This window comes from Schistocerca nitens, chromosome 8, assembly GCF_023898315.1.
Source record: "Schistocerca nitens isolate TAMUIC-IGC-003100 chromosome 8, iqSchNite1.1, whole genome shotgun sequence".
Taxonomy (NCBI): domain Eukaryota; kingdom Metazoa; phylum Arthropoda; class Insecta; order Orthoptera; family Acrididae; genus Schistocerca; species Schistocerca nitens.
The window spans coordinates 169,420,861-169,437,196 of NC_064621.1; positions in this window are offsets into that span (position 1 = coordinate 169,420,861).

The window sequence follows — 16,336 nt, forward strand, 5'->3', positions numbered from 1 at the left end:
TTAACGCGTTCATTAAATTTTCCCTGAGTTTCAACATGCTTACTTATGTTCTGGTACTCTTCGGTTTCTGCAAATGATAATGGAGCTGTATCATCTGAATCTCTATCCCCATTTCAACTAAGACTTGTCAATTTATCTGAAATCTCCTCAACTCTTTCCGATAAGTCACCTATTTTTTCTTTCTGTTTACTTACGTCTTCCGTAAGTGTCGCGACTCGGGTTTCAGTATTGACACATTTGGTAGTTAACTGTTCATATTGTTGTGTTAGATTATTTATTCTGTCATTTGGTACGGATTCCTCGATTCTCTCAAATATTTCTTCCTTATCATGTGCACGTTGTAAATTTAACTCTGAAAATTTTTGTACTATCACGCGATCTCTTTCCTCCTGTTCTCTATCCTGTTCCCTTTGTCTAATCTCTACTGCAATTAATCTATTATTGTGAGCATTCAAAATCGGTTGTACTTCTTCTCTGATTTCTTTCTTTAATTCATCTTTCATGTTTTTGAAACATGTCCCTATTCGTGAGTCTAACCGTGTTTCCATTGTTCCCATCTGTGTTTTTAATTCAGATCCAAACCGTGTTTCCATTGTTCCCATATCAGTTTTTAATTCAGATCGTAAAGTTCCCATCTCTGTTTTAATTGTTCCTATTTGTGATCCCAGTGATTCCATTGTTCCCCTCTGTGTTTTTAATTCAGATCCAAACCGTGTTTCCATTTTTAATATAGCACTCATCAACTGCTCCATAGTAACTGATTCGAAACTCCTTTCGCCCCTAACATTTCCCGCAAAACCAGTTTCCTTCGTCATAGCTGTAAAGCTCTCTGTGTTCGATACTATTTCAGACTCTTCTATCGTTAATCTCGTATTCTGTGAATTTCCTGATTGAGAAAAATTTTGAAATGGTTCCGGACTATTTTCTCGACTTATTAAATTGTTTTCCACTCCATTATTCATCATACTGTTGTCCTGTGTTGGCGAGTTCGCCATGTCAACAATTTCGTCATTCTCACTGTCCTTCATTTTTGCCTTTTTCATCGACCGCGTAATCATTTACAAAACATACAAAACTCGTCACTATATGAAATTACACACAATGACACTTTATCTCCAACAATACCATTCACACGAAATGTTTCCCTCAAACACGATTAATCGAACAATTGAAATAATTGCACTAATTGTCAAACCCGTAGACAAGACAACAGAAATGAAATTTTGCAAAAAAAAATACCATTTGAAGAATGACAATTACCAAATCTACACATGCAAAATAGACTACAATTGCTAAACTACAAATTACTACAACAATACTACTGTCTACTATTTTTACAATCAGAAGATTCCAAGGGACGATCCGAAGCAGCGGTCGCCACGTGCATGGGGGCTAAATTAAAATAGAATGCAAATAATTTTAATTTTTTGCTTCAGTAGCTGTCTGTTCGGTTACGAAGTCTCGTAACGGTTGGCCCTGACTAGTATTATTACGCTATCTGACTGCAAAGAACAACAACAAAGAATGAAATGGAAATTTTCATTAACACAATTAATTAATTAAGTCTCCAGCAACTATAAAACCTACGAAACCAAAGCACAAGTGTAACTGTTCTGTGTGTGGAAGTATGACTCAACGTACGCATCTGGCACGGTTCTTCTTCAACAACACAAGAAATTTTAAATATCATTTATACTGAATTAATTAAAGAAAATAGACATACCATAATTACTCAAGAAAACCAGAATTACACTCTAATACAAGAACACAAGCCAGATGCTTTGTTGACTGAACCTGTAATGACGCATTATTCAGGACATTGAAATAATGAGAAAGAAAAGAAAAGTAGTTTGTTACCTTAATTTATATTGATGAAAAGCACTCTAGACATTACAATCTCTCCACACCGACTCGCTACTATCACATCTCAACAAGAACTTTTCAGTATCACATCTCAGCAAGCACTGCCTACTAGCTCATCTCAACAAACACTCCTCACTACGACATCTCAGCACTGACTACCACGAGTTCTCCCAAAGCACTGCCCACTACGAGTTCTCAATAATCACTGCCAGTGGAGGCGGCGGAACAATGCTCTCTAGCGCGATCTCTGGCGCTGTGGCTCAGTGTAGCCACCTTTCAAAGTGCCGAGATGGAGTCTCGGTCCGGCACACAGTTTTAATCTGCCAGGAGGTTTCACTCTGGGATGTGTTAGAAAGTCGCCTTCGATCCGGCCTCCAGAGTCCAACATCATAACTTTCTCTGGTTTCGTCTCTTGATGCAGAATAGGCTCCCCTTCCTCCACAGACACTCGGCCACCTCAATGAAAGTGTCGCCAGCTGCGTTAAAGGTGTCGTAAGAGTGAAGGGAGGAGAGGTCCCATATTATTAGGTTGGTGCCTAAGTTCACGTCGTTTTTGTTCTGCATGTTGGTATTCCGGTTCCTGTGTGTTTAGTTATAAATTGTCATTTTTTATTTGTAGTTCATTGTTGCAGTTTGAGTTCACATACTGACATTTTGTCATTTGGAGATAGTGAATGGAGCAGTAATGTAATGAGCGTATGCCATTGGTGGCCGGGAGACCACTCGCGGGCGGTTCGGCCGCTGTTCCACAAGTTCTTTAACGCCACTAAGGCGACTTGCGAGTGAATAATGATGAAATGATGATGAAAGACACACAACACCCAGTCATCTCGAGGCAGGGAAAAATCCCCGACCCCGCCGGGAATCGAACCCGGGACCCCGTGCGCGGGAAGCGAGAACGGTACTCCAACACCACGAGCCGCGGACAATGGAGCAGTGGACACTAGATAATGGAGTGCTAAATGGAGAAATGGGGAGATTTCCTACATATTCTTATGTATGAGTTCAGTACATGGGTGACAGCAGCGGAGGCAACCACAAACATTAGCGCCGTGTATAGGGATAATGCCACTGGACAGAGCACGACAGGAAAGTGTTTTTTTCAGCTTAAGGGGTATCGTTTTGGCATTAGTGACACTCCGCGTTCAGAAAGACGTTCGGGGTTTGATGAAGGTTGCTTAAACGCATTAAGGGGCTCCGGAACGCCCTATACTTGCAATGTTAAAATAACGCTTATAAATTACATCTTTCCTCACAAAGTATTTGAGGTAGGAAGTTGAACTTTTTACAGATTATTTATTGGAATATGGGCTACAACTTTACACAGGGATTTTACAAAATTTTAGTTCAGTTATTAAAGATGATTTTTTTTCAATTGTAATGAAAATTCACAACATTTTTTTGCAATTTTTTATTTATATATTCAAAAATATACAATTTTTTGGAAAAAGGCTGTGTTAAATTATGCAGAAGGTACTGTGTAACATTTACTGAAAGTTTGAAACAAATATGTTTGGAAGATCCTTAGAAAACATGTAATTAGTATGAGAAAATAAAAGTTTTGGGAATCGAGCGACAAAGATTGGATTAAATTTTTAGTGCATTCCAGGTCCATAGGATGGATTATCTTTATCCTCTGCAAACTCCTCCTCCAGCTTCCTCTTGTTCCTCCTCCTGTTTACTCTTGCTTGTATTTCTAGACTCTTTACAGCCCTGTCTGCAGCCCGAAGGCGTTCCTTGTCTAAAGCAAGCATCGCTCGTACCATGTTAGAACCTATCTTCATTCCCATATTTCTAAATACCTTTGGCTTTCCAACATTTCTCCTTTTCTTAAAAGCCTTCAGAGGATTTCTAATAACTTTACTTTTACTCATTATTATACTTCAACAAAACAGAGACTCAAGAAACAGAATTAATTACCAATATTATCGAGATAACGACAGAGTAAATAAACATGAAACAATCGACAATCACACCAGCGATATATATTGAACCATCACAGGTTAGCCACAACACATACTTTATCTCACATCACTAAAATGTACCTGATGAACACGGACGTTAATAATAACACCATTTGACAGCAGTTTAACAGCGCCACAGTGGGTCACGCCCATGTATAACACATTTCAAAAAAAATTTAAAAATAGTTGTAGTCTTCGGAATTGAATAAATTATATATTAAAAGGGAATAGTCTGCAGATTCAGAAAACGCAAAAAAGTAAAAATTGAACTTTTCATGATTTTGAGCCTTTCCGGAGCCCCTTAATCCACAGTCGCAGCTAGCAAGCCGCTACTGCCCTTACTACCCGTCCTACTGTCGCAGAGGTTATTTTCCCTTGGCGCTGGCCTTGGCACTTTTTCCCTCTGCCCTTACAACCGCTACCCTTCAATCGTTTTCGACCACTTCTATCTCCTGATGGACCATGTTAATGAGTAATCTTACCCAGACGCATAGATAACATCACAGCCTGCATCCTGTGACGCCTGATTCAAAAACTAACATGTTTACGGAGGTGACAGTAGAATTTTTGGTTTGGTCACCACGTTGGTGCGGGCGTGGAGGGGGCCCATCCTTTTGTAAAAAAAAGTGCTCCACGTCAGCGTACTCGAGAACTGCCAAAATGTGATGAACTATCATCATTCCACTACCGTGCGACAAATGCGTTACAGAGAGGGTACCGCATTCTCGAAGCCAAAATCACAAAAATCAGCTGGTGGCCATATATGCGTTTATGTCTGGTCGTCTTCAACTGGTTCGTGAACAACGCCGATCATTCTTATCTGTATCGATACTGGTGGTGACAAAGGGTATCTTTATGCTAGCATAAGGAAAAATAAGGAAAGATTGAGCCCAGACAAGCAGCAACTCTACGTACAAAGACCTGCGCGCATCCACATAAGACAGTGTTACGCATCTGGTGCAACAGCGACTATGTGGTGTACTACAAGTTGCTTCTCCGAGGTGTAACCATCACTGCCGACTTTATAGTGAACAACTGAGACCTCCTGCAAACGTAATCCAAGAACAATGACCAGGGAGACTGCGTGAAGTGATGCTACTGCACTAATACACACGCCGGCATTCTGCTAGGCGACAAAAAACTCTATACAGTAGTTAGTTTATGAAGCTATACCACACCCACCTTATTCACATGATCTCGTGACCTCACTTTTTCACCTTTTCCGCTCTCTATTCAACAACCTAGGAGTAACTTCCCATCCGGATGAAAATGCGCTACGAACATGAGTCGATGAGTTCTTCGCCTCGAAACGCCGTGATTTCTGCAGTCGCGGAATCGGAAACTATCCCAAACTTTGGCAGGCTGTTGTAAATAGTGAAGAATACATTATCTATGACTAAAGTCTCTGTTACTTGTATTGTTGTGTTTATTAGACTTGTGGGAAAACGCTACAAAGCTACGCTCCAACAAAATAATATCAGCTAACGAGTGTCCGGGTGTTTTTGATCAGGTAGTGTACATCGATTTCAAAAACAGTCTTTGCAGGCCATTTTCAGCTAGTGTATTGCGGCAATCCTTGATGGAGAATAAGCTAATGTAATTTACTTCCTTTGTTTTCTTTGTTTGATGATATCATTCGCCGAATATTTTAAACTCTCATAGTGTACCGTCTTCTCTTGGTTCGTGTAAATTTAATAGTATTAAAGTTATTTTGGAGTTGTATGGAGCACACTGGTTCTTACGGTAATTTACGTTGCTGGCGAGCGCTTCTGTGTCGGGAGAAGGACGAATCTGGCTGCAAGCGGCGAGGCCTGCTGTGTGACAGCGTTCCAATTAGTGGAGAGCCTCTCTTACTTGCTCTGCTGCGTGACTCACGAGCGTTTAATTGGCCATGAATAATTAGCTTGGCACAAGGTGCTTATGGAATATTTCATGGTAGACAACCAACGGCCCCGGCGGTCAATCGTTAGACGAAGTGTAGGAGAAATGAACTTTGACCTAGTCACTGGAATATTTCACAACGGGTTGTCGAGAGAAGTCGAGTGCCACGATATTTCTGCCTATGGCGTATGGCGCTTTGAAATGAGTTGCATTGCTGTTTTTATGCAGACTGGCCCTAAATTAACTTTACAGCTTTAGACCTTAGTAACTTTAAAACGTTACCAGGTAATAATCATTGGTTTTAAACGTGTGACAAGACAACTCTTAGAGTTATTTAATTTTTTTTATTTCAAGATTCTACTGATGTAACGAGAAAACTGAACCCCACAGGAGAAAGCTCAGCGTAAAAGAAATCGAGGTGTGTACACACATCTGTATGTCTTCTTTATTACTATCAATAAAAATAAATAAAAATTGAAGACACCTTGTCAATGATAAGCATGCAGGAATATTTACAATATAATTTCTGATGTTAATATAAATTTTGGATTGTTTGGGGGAGGAGACCAGACAGCGAGGTCATCGGTCTCATCGGATTAGGGAGGGACGGGGAAGGATGTCGGCCGTGCCCTTTCAAAGGAACCATCCCGGAATTTGCCTGGATCGATTTAGAGAAATCACGGAAAACCTAAACCAGGATGGCCGGACGCGGGATTAAACCGTCGTCATCCCGAATGCGTGTGAATATAAAATTACTCGTTCCACATTTTTACGGCCTATCGTGGAAATGATCCATGTAAAATGAAACTAACTAAACTAAACCAATCGGTTAACAGTGCACAAGGTCTTGCATAAGGGGTTACATCCTTATGCCTCCAATGTGAATCTGATTCAGACATTAAAAACGGACAAACCTCAGCGCGAATAGCTTGCAGCGCACATGTTAGCCAAGATGTGAATTTTTGCAGTAAGCATTGTGACCTTATCTCACGATGTCCGCCATTTTGTCTCCTCGGTCGTAATGCAATCTGCACCTTCGTTGACGGTGGAGACGTTAGTGGGCTGCGACGGGTGTGGGCTATTTGAGTCGACAGTTCAACAGTGTCTTGTGAGTTCTTCGTTGGTGGTCCACATGCCGAGTGGTCATCTCCTACTGTCAGGAGACCAAAACTGCCTCAGACTGCAATGGGCAAATGAACGCCGTTTCTGGTGTTTTGAAAGTCAAAATGTAGCGTACTTGTCCTACAGATACCCCCGCGTATGGGTTGGACGCAACTCTGCTGATCGCACTCCGGCAGCCCGTATTGCTGTGCAGCACTGGCAGGGAGTGATCTGGGAGCCACTGGATGGAACCTTCCAGCTTCTCATTTCTTGCCACAAGCGTGGTTGCGGGCCAAAATTATAACGTCTGTTATTCTTGTACTATTGTCGCTCCCCTGATTTAATAAACTGGCACTGAGTCTTGAGTGTATAGGATAATTTATGAGGTAGTTTTTGCTGGAGGGTTCGATTCGTTCATTGATTTGGTGCCATCTACATATACATCTACATGACTACTCTGCAATTCACATTTAAGTGCTTGGCAGATGGTTCGTCGAACCACAATCATACTATCTCTCTACCATTCCACTCCCGAACAGCGCGCGGGAAAAACGAACACCTAAACCTTTCTGTTCGAGCTCTGATTTCTCTTATTTTATTTTGATGATCATTCCTACCTATGTAGGTTGGGCTCAACAAAATATTTTCGCATTCGGAAGAGAAAGTTGGTGACTGAAATTTCGTAAATAGATCTCGCCGTCTTTGCTGTAATTCGCGTATCATATCTGCCACACTCTCTCCCCTACTACGTGACAATACAAAACGAGCTGCCCTTTTTTGCACCCTTTCGATGTCCTCCGTCAATCCCACCGGGTAAGGATCCCACACCGCGCAGCAATATTCTAACAGAGGACGAACGAGTGTAGTGTAAGCTGTCTCTTTAGTGGACTTGTTGCATCTTCTAAGTGTCCTGCCAATGAAACGCAACCTTTGGCTCGCCTTCCCCACAATATTATCTATGTGGTCTTTCCAACTGAAGTTGTTCGTAATTATAACACCCAGGTACTTAGTTGAATTGACAGCCTTGAGAACTGTACTATTTATCGAGTAATCGAATTCCAACGGATTTCTTTTGGAACTCGTGTGGATCACCTCACACTTTTCGTTATTTAACGTCAACTGCCACCTGCCACACCATACAGCACTCTTTTCTAAATCGCTTTGCAACTGATACTGGTCTTCGGATGACCTTATTAGACGGTAAATTACAGCATCATCTGCGAACAACCTAAGAGAACTGCTCAGATTGTCACCCAGGTCATTTATATAGATCAGGAACAGCAGAGATCCCAGGACGCTTCCCTGGGGAACACCTGATATCACTTCAGTTTTACTCGATGATTTGCCGTCTATTACTACGAACTGCGACCTTCCTGACAGGAAATCACGAATCTAGTCGCACAACTGAGACGATACTCCATAGGCCCGCAGCTTGATTAGAAGTCGCTTGTGAGGAACGGTGTCAAAAGCTTTCCGGAAATCTAGAAATACGGAATCAACTTGAGATCCCCTGTCGATAGCGGCCATTACTTCGTGCGAATAAAGAGCTCTGTTGTTACTACAAGTCAGTGATAATACGCTACACTTTGCATTCAGTCCGGTAAAAAAGGAAAATGGTCTGCATTGTAGGGAATATATGTTGCCAAATAGATTTAGTAAACCATTAGAAATCAACATAAACAGTACTATAAAATCCTTACAATGAATAATTAACTCAGAAAAAAAACAATATTGTCCAGTCGCTCAGAGATAAATTTTCTCCCTGGCAGTTGTATTTCGGTTATTATTAGGGGCAGCTTTTTTATGGCGTAACACGTTGTTGTCTACAGTCTAAAGACACTTGAGGATGAACAGGAAGGTAGCAACGAGATCAACATCGAACGTCATCAGCAGCAGAGCGTCAACAAGACAGCAGATGTTGACAAAGCTACGGTTAGAAGCAGCAACCATTAGTAGGGCAAGCTGAATCATCCAAGACTCTATCAGAACAACTCTCTGTATCCATGTGTCACTCTCACATACACGAACAGAGCTGAACAGTTTTCTTCCCCAAAGTGTTCTCCCGCCCTTAAAATCCCTTTCCACTGCTTTTCTCTTCACTTGAATGTCCAGGCACTGGCAAGGTGTCACCATCTCATTCCTTCAACTGCCAAGTGAATTCCATGAGAAATATCTTACGATCTTTTTGCACGTTTGGCTGCCCCGTGATCTTGACCAGGGGAATTCCCCTCTAGGATGGACAATTTGTCGCTTTTTCCTAGAGGCATCTTTCATGAGTTTGTGCTGCACATCGGCAATCGCCCTCCATGGGTCGACGTTTCCCATGTCCAAGTGAACGGGCTGCGGCTTAGAGAACGATCGAAGCAATCTGCTTACAAAACATCTAACGCAACATTCAAGAAGAGCTCTTCATCTTATGCCTACCTCAAATCACACCAAAGTAGAATTACCCGACTATTAATTCACTCTACTCCTACTACAAAACATAAGCACGTGGGACACTACGTTTCTTGTGGGCAAAACAGATTCACAGTGAAATTCAGGCAGTATGTGAACCAAATGCAATCCCGAGTCCAGTCGTAGCGAAATGGAACCAACAATTTGAACAAGGTAGCACAGATGCGGGTGATGCTCATAGGGTACGAAGGACGGCAGGAACATCTTGTTTCTTTTCCACAAGCTGAACGAATGTCTAGGGGAAAAAGATTTTCCAACGATGAGCACGTTCACACAATAGATCTTTTATGACTCCGTGGCCAAGGAGCGGTTATGTATCGTCAAGGAATTGATCGGCCGTTTCTTACAGAGACTTGGTGACTATGTTGAAAATGTCATCTATCTGTATCGTTCTGGTGTGTAATGCAGCATTCAATGAAAGTTGCTTGGCCTGCTGTAGTAATTCATAACTTACTTGTTTAAGTCCCCCCGCACATCTCAGAGGTTTAAGTGGCCTGAGAACTGATTCTCCTCCGGACTATTCCACGTGTCATATTTGGGCAGAAGAATACACGGTGAGATAAGCGCGAACTTTCCTCAAAAAATGGTATGTAAGACCTATTACATGGTTTGTACATTGGCCTCAGATGTGATCTACAATAGAAGTTTTAAGCATGGATGGTTAGTAGCGATTTCGTCATTAACATCCACCAACCAATGTTACAGACTTGCGGAGACGCATATAGACAACGAGATAATTTATCATGAACTTAATTCATGCCATGTTCCACTCCATACGGGATTCTCAAGGTCAGGGAATGAGTACTGATTTAAAATCGCAGTAATACACTATGTGATCAAAAGTGTCCCAACACCCCCAAAAATATATGTTTTTCACATTAGGTGCATTGTGCTGCCACCTACTGCCAGGTACTCCATATCAGCGACCTCAGTAATCATTATCGTGAGAGATCAGAATGGGGCGCTCCGCAGAATTCAAGGACTTCGAACGTGGTCTGGGTGTCACTTGTGTCATACGTCTGTACGCGAGATTTCCACTCTCCTAAACATCCGTATGTCCACTGTTTCCGATGTGACAGGGAAGTGGAAACGTGAAGGGAGACGTAAAGCACAAAAGCGTAAAGGCCGAATTCGTCTGTTGACTGACAGAGACTGCGGACAGTTGAAGAGGGTCGTAATGTGTAATAGGCAGACATCTATCCAGACCATCACACAGGAATTCCAAACTGCATCGGGATCGACTCCGAGAACTATGACAGTTAGGCGGGAGGTGAGAAAACTTGGATTTCATGGTCAAGCGGCTGCTCACAAGCCACACTTCACGCCGGTAAATGCCAAACGACGCCCGCTTGGTGTAAGGAGCGTAAACACTGGGCGCCTGAACAGTGGAAGAAAGTTGTGTGGAGTGACGATTGACGGTACACAATGTGGTGACCCGATGGCAGGATGTAAGTACTGCGAATGCCCTGTGAACGTCATCTGCCAGCGCGTGTAGTGCCAACAGTAAAATTCGGAGGCGGTGGTGTGGTCGTCCTTTTCATACAGGGCGTTTGCACCCCTTGCTGTTCTGTGTGGTACTATCACAGAACAGGCCATTGTTGTTATAAGCACCTTCTTCCTTCCCACTGTTGAAGAGCAGTTCGGAGATGGCGATTGCATCTTTCAACACGATCGAGCACCTGTTCATAATGCACTGCCTGTGGCGGAGTGATTACACGACAATAACATCCCTGTAATGGACTAACCTGCACAGAGTCCTGTCCTGAATCCTATTGAACACCTTTGGGATGTTTTTGAATGCCGACTTCGTACCAGGCTCCACCGACCGACATCGATACCTCTCCTCAGTGCAGCACTCCGTGAATAATGAGCTGCTATTCCCAAAGAAATCTTCCAGAAATTTTTTTTATTCCATTCTTTGATCACAATATAAATTCCTTTGACGATTACCGGTTTCAGTCAGTAATGACCATCTCCAGATCTGTTCTACACCATGTCCTAATGTGATAAGGGCATGGTGTAGAACAGATCTGGAGATGGTCATTACTGACTGAAACCGGTCACCGTCAAAGGAATTTATATTGTGATCAAAGGCTGGAATAAAAAACATTTGACAGTATTGGATCACTGTTTATAATCGCGACTATGTCGCAGCTGGTGAAACCTTCAAGCACCCGACTGAACGTATGCCTGCGAGAGTGGAGGGTGTCATCAAGGCTAAGGGTGGGCCAACACCATATTGAATTTCAGCATTACCGATGCAGGGCGCCACGGACTTGTAAGTCATTTTCAGCCACGTGTCCGGATACATTTGATCACATAGTGTATGTGTATCGTAACAAATGCAATTTGTGCCATAAAATTTATTTGCCACGTGTACCCATCTTAGGTCTCATATTTTCGCAGTTATAATTTAAAAATCTTCAGGTAATGGTGAGATTATAGCTACGTTTGTTCACTGATGCTACTTTCTCAGGAACGAGGCTTTCGATACGGCGATGGTATTTATTTATTTTGCGATATTACTACTGTCACTGTCTTGTCTGCAGTTACTTGTAACATTAGGAGAAATATAAAAGAGAATACGAAGGGTTATTAGTTCTGAAAAAACACGTCTTGTAGCATAATTTCACTTTTGATTTGTAAATGTGTCTTTCGTATTACCAATACTATCGCCAATAACAATGATCAATTATGTCTTTTTAATTAAAAAAACATGTAATACTATTTCCTCTCAGTCGCGAATATTTACATCAGATCTTGAATCCGGAATAATTTTATGCAAATGATAAGTGATTCATTTACCGTGACAGTTGAAAACTTGTGCCACATCGACTTTTGATTGACCCAGACATTTAGTATCACTATTATTTTCCTGATGTTACGTCGGAACATTAAATCAAAATTTCTCTCTCTGAGTATTTGTGAGTGGCTATACTGTAAGCACTGTAATAAAAGTAGACATCATTTACCGAGTTATTATTCATCTGTCTGTTCGCTATAAATAGAAATCCACGGCCGAATGGCGCTCTAGCAGAACTTTTCAGATGTCACGATAGATCAATAACACCCAATCATCGGCGCAAGTGAACTGATTTAATTATTTTCCCTATATATTTGGAAATAGGTCCTAAGCGCTTAGGTAAAATGAGGAAAGTGAAAGTACGATCTAACGACCAGTCCATGGAAAGATTACAACGGGCAGTGCTTCTCCTCTAAATGACCATGAATGGGAACGGGACAAAAAACGTATCAGATACTCCAAATGAGAATCGAATACCACTTATTCGGCCAAATGTGTTGGTGAGAAGGTGTATGAAAATGTAAATAATATAGCAAAATAGTAACAGCAGCAAAAGAATTCCTTTACATTACAGCATGAAAAAAAAAGGAGGCCAGTGGTTCCATTTTACCTACAGGTTACAAGATGACTCTCCTAAGGATATGAAGGCAGCCTTCATTTCACCTGTCAGAGACAGATACGGTCCGTTTCGAACATTTAATCTTGGTTGTTTGAGTTCTGAGCAATCGGGATGAATAATGTGGTTGGGCCTGTAGTCAGTAACGCAACTCCGAGAATCAGAAGTGTGACATACACCAGTACTAGGATGTTGTTATTAATAGGCTTCGAAACGCATTCTGTGAGAAATTTCATCTGGAAATTACGGTTTTAACAGCTCAGCGATTAACTATTTCACTACCCTATGACTTCTAGCTCTGCGTTCACACGTGACATTCTTTATCAACACGACTACGTTTCAACAAGGTAACCACTCATGCAGGACGGTTTATTAGAAATAATAATACTTAAGGAGGGATTTTTTTTGGGCGATGAGAGGGAGTTTCTTCAGTCTTCTGACAAGTCTTCATCTCCTGTGCCAGCTTAATCTAAAAGTAGCACTTACACCCAACGTCGTCTATGACTTGTTGAATATATTCCAATCTCTATCAACCCCCAAAGTTTTAATACTTTACAGTCTGGTGCAATAGTAGTTGTTCCTTGATGGCTTAACATATAACCTATTATTGTCGACGTTCTTCATATGTTCGTCCTCTCCTCAGAGTACCGCCTAACGTCTTCTCAGTCTACCCAATTTTCAACACCGTTCTGTAGCACCTCGTCTCACAGGTTTCGATTTTCTTCTTTTCCGGTTTCCCCGCAGTACATGAATCACATACATACAATCTTGTGTTCCAAACATACAATATCAGAAATTTATTCCTCAATAATGGTGGATGTTTCACACAAGGAGGAATTTCCTTTCTTCCTTCTTTTGCCGTCGTTGCTTCTGCCGCCAAGCGCGATTTTGCTTCCAAAAGAGCCGAATTCATTCTCTTCCGCTACTCCTCAATTTTGTAGATAAGTTAACTTAAAAACTCGCTTCTGCCTGCTTTGTACTCAAAAATCTTCCTCACTCTGTTGACCTACAGGCTCGATTGCTGCCATACTTCGCGTATTTTAGATTGACTGGAAAAAGTGATTTATTCTACAGAAGTGTGCAATAAAAATAGTGTGTAAAGTTGGTAGCCGAACGTCTTGGAGAAACCTCTTCAGGGATTTAGCAATACTCCGTATTGGTGTTTGTGGTTAATGATAAAGATGAATTTAGGATAAAGTAAGGAATTCACAATCGCAAGGGTAAAAATAGTAGTGATTTCTATGTGGACTATGCACACGTTTATCCATCCTTTTTTCCTTTGGGGCCCACCAAAGCAAATTTGAAACTTTCGAACCACCCCAACATGTAATTTTTTTCCTAGATGCAAAAAGAAAGCCACTCATTTATTACTAAGCGTATAATCACGTGCGATAATGGACTATTTATTCCAAATTTGGCTATTCCATGAAATAACTTCGGGATGAATTTGTTATGTTCTAGATATTTTATCTGCAGAAGATCAGAAGAAATTAAAAAATCTCGCGACACATCTGACACGTATTCGCGACACACCAATGTGTCGCGGCATGGCGGTTAAGAATAACTGGTTTAAGCGTTTCACAGACAGATGGTGTACACATATATTGTTTCGAGACAGGTGATGTTTGTGGCGACAGCATCACACTCCTTCTAGCCAATGAGTTTGAAGAACAGAACTGAGGCATATCCTTATCCCACTTGCTGCTATCACTGACGGCGCTCCTCAGAAAATAGTGGCTTCCTGACAGGTTTTGCAACGTTAATTTCCAATAGGAGGTGGGAAACAGTTCCTATCATGAAAACTACTCGCCCTTAACAAGCGTAACAGACACAGAAGAAAAACCGATTTAGAAGAATTTTATTAAAGATAGGACCACCCCCTCAAGGTTGGCTAAAGCTTGCTTCTTTCAGAGAACGGGAGCTGTCTCTAGAGTTTATTGTGGCCAAGGGAGATTAAATGGTACGTTAAAGTAATATTTCTGCGCTTTCATTTGTCATCTTGTAAAGATAAAAAAAGCTGAGCAATTATATTCAGATACAGATCTCAATCCACATTTCTTTTTTATGTCATATGCGGGGAATGCACAAAAATATTCAAACACCGCGAGAAATGCATGCTTGAAAGCAGATGCTGATACTAGACAAGACTGCAGATTGCACTGTTGCATTTGTCAACGAACGGCACGTGTTCAGCGTCCTCAATACGCTGGAAGTGTCAGTCGCGGTTATAAAAGAGTTCAGTGTAGCTGTGAGTGCATTATGTCGGAGCTCAGTGCATTCGAACGTGGGAAAACTGTTGATGCTCGTATGGTCGATGCTTCCACACCCAAGGGAACTCACACGTTTGGTGTTTCAAGAGGCATGGTATCTACGATTTACACTGCATGCAGGGAAAGAGGAAAAACATCATTCGCTAAGCCACAATGTGGGCAAAAGTGTGTGTCGAATTATCGTTACATGGTCATTGAAGAGAATTGTGACAGAAACTAAGAGGAAGACATCTGAAAAAGTCACTGCAGAGCTCAATGTCGCGTTCGCGAACCCTTCAGCACCAAAAAAAAAAAAAAAAAAAAACATGAAAGGAGCTCCATAAGCAGCGAGCTGGTGAGCGAGCTGGTGAGCGAGCTGGTGATCGAGCTGGTGAGCGAGCTGGTGAGCGAGCTGGTGAGCGAGCTGGTAAGCGAGCTGGTGAGCGTGCTGGTGAGCGTGCTGGTGAGCCAGCTGGTGAGCGAGCTGGTGAGCGAGCTGGTAAGCGAGCTGGTGAGCGTGCTGGTGAGCGTGCTGGTGAGCGAGCTGGTGAGCGAGCTGGTGAGCGAGCTGGTGAGCGAGCTGGTGAGCGAGCTGGTGAGCGAGCTGGTGAGCGAGCTGGTGAGCGAGCTGGTGATCGAGCTGGTGAGCGAGCTGGTGAGCGAGCTGGTGAGCGAGCTGGTGAGCGAGCTGGTGAGCGAGCTGGTGAGCGAGCGAGCTGGTGAGCGAGCTGGTGATCGAGCTGGTGAGCGAGCTGGTGAGCGAGCTGGTGAGCGAGCTGGTGAGCGAGCTGGTGAGCGAGCTGGTGAGCGAGCTGGTGAGAGCGAGCTGGTGAGAGCGAGCTGGAATTCCAGAACCACTCGTCAGTGATACAAATCCCCGTAACAGGAAAATTTCATGCCCTGTCCATAAAACTTGGAGTATGGAGCAGGGGGAGAACGTCATTGGGTCGGCTGAGTCATGTTTCACACTGTTTCCAACTTCTGGCCGAATATACATCCCTTGAGTGGAACATGGTTGGCGTTCGGTGATGGTCTCGGCGACCACATTCCATGACCCCAATAGGTACTCTGAAAGACCGCATTACCGCCAAGGATTTTGTGACCATTTTGGCTGATCAAGACCATTCTGTGAGCACGAGTATGGACTTTCGCAGCTCCCCTGTCCACACAGTCAACATATCTCAATATTATTTAGCCTTTTTGGTCGATATTGGAGAAATGGTGCGCTATCGCTATTCTCTATCATAGTTACCAGTACTTGCCACATTTTTCAGGAAGAATAGCATGATATTACCTTGAAAAACCATACAGAACCTGCATTTATCCATTTAGAGACGACGGTAATCTGTTCTGAATGCCAACGCTTTTCTTACACTGTATTAGGCATGGTAATGTGCGTTGT